Genomic DNA, 1,749 nt, shown 5'->3' on the forward strand with positions numbered 1-1,749 from the left:
ATTTGGATTTGTTTTGCAACGTTTGTAAACGTATGGCTTAAATCGCTAAGAAGGTGAGACATTTGGTTTTGTTTCGCAACGTTTGTAAACGTTTGGCTTAAATTTCTAAAAAGGTGATGCGTTTGGATTTGTTTCGTAACGTTTTAAACGTTTGGATTGGTTTCGCATCGTTTAAAACATTTGGCTTTAAACACAAAAAATGTGAAACATTTGCATTTGTTTCTTAACATTTATAAACATTTGGCTTAAATCGCTAAAATTATGAAACGTTTGGATTTGTTTCGGAACTATTGCAAACGTTTGGCCTAAATCGCTAAAAAGGGGAAACGTTTGGATTTGTTTCGTAGCATTTTAATCATTTGGATCAGTTTCGTAACGTTTTAAACGTTTTGCTTAAATGGCTAAAAGGTGAAACGTTTGGCTTAAATTACTAAAAAGATGAAACGTTTGGTTTTGTTTCGTAACGTTTCTAAACGTTTGCCTTAAATCGCTAAAAATATGAAATGTTTAGATTTGTTTCGTAATGTTTTAAACGTTTGGATTGGTTTCGTAACGTTCTAAACATTTGACATAAATTGTTAAAAAGGTGAATCTTTTGGATTTGTTTTGTAACGTTTGTAAACGTTTGGCTTAAATTGCTAAAAATATGAAATGTTTGGATTTGTTTCTAACGTTTTAAACGGTTGGATTGGTTTTGTAAAGATTTAAATGGTTGGCTTCAATCGCTAAAAAGGTGAAATATTTGGATTGGTTTTGTAACGTTTGTAAACGTTTGGCTTCAATCTCAAAAAGGATGAAACGTTTGGTTTTGTTTCGTAACATTTGTAAACGTTTGGCTTAAATCGCTAAAAAGGGGAAACATTTTGGTTTTGTTTCGTAACGTTTGTAAACGTTTGGCTTGAATCGCTAAAAAGGTGAAACGTTTGGATTTATTTCGAAACGTTTTTAACTGTTTGGCTTAAATCGCTAAAAAGGTGAAACGTTTGGTTTTATTTCGTAACGTTTGTAAACGTTTTCCATAAATCGCTAAAAAGGTGAAACGTTTGGATATGTTTCGTAACTTTATAAACGTTTGGCATAAATCGCTAAAAAGGTGAAACGTTTGGATTGGTTTCCTAACGTTTGTAAACGTTTGACTTATTTTACTAAAAAGGTGAAACATTTGGTTTAGTTCCGTAACGTTTGTAAACGTTTGGCTTAAATCGCTAAAAATTTGAAACGTTTGGATTTATTTTGTAACGTTTTAAACGTTTGGATTGGTTTTGTAATGTTTTACACATTTTCCTTAAATCGCTAAAAAGGGTAAATGTTTGGATTTGTTTCATAACGTTTGTAAATGTTTGGCTTAAATCGCTAAAAAGGGGAAACGTTTGGATTTATTTCGTGACGTTTGTAAACGTTTGGCTTCAATCGCTAAAAAGGTGAAACGTTTGGACTTGTTTCGTAACGTTTGTAAACGTTTGCCTTAGATCGCTAAAACGGTAAAACGTTTGGTTTTGTTTCGTAACATTTTAAACGTTTGAATTGGTTTCGTAACGTTTTGATTTGGCTTAAATCAATAAAAATGTGAAACATTTTGATTTTTTTCGTAATGTTTGTAAACATTTAGCTTAAATCGCTAAAAATATGAAATAATTCGATTTGGTTCGTAACGTTTGTAAACGTTTGGCTTGGTTTCGTAACGTTTTAGATATTTGGCTTTAATCGCTAAAAAGGTGAAATGTTTGACTTTGTTTTGTAACGTTTTAA

Source organism: Mercurialis annua, linkage group LG1-X, assembly GCF_937616625.2.
Source record: "Mercurialis annua linkage group LG1-X, ddMerAnnu1.2, whole genome shotgun sequence".
In the NCBI taxonomy this organism is placed as follows: Eukaryota; Viridiplantae; Streptophyta; class Magnoliopsida; order Malpighiales; family Euphorbiaceae; genus Mercurialis; species Mercurialis annua.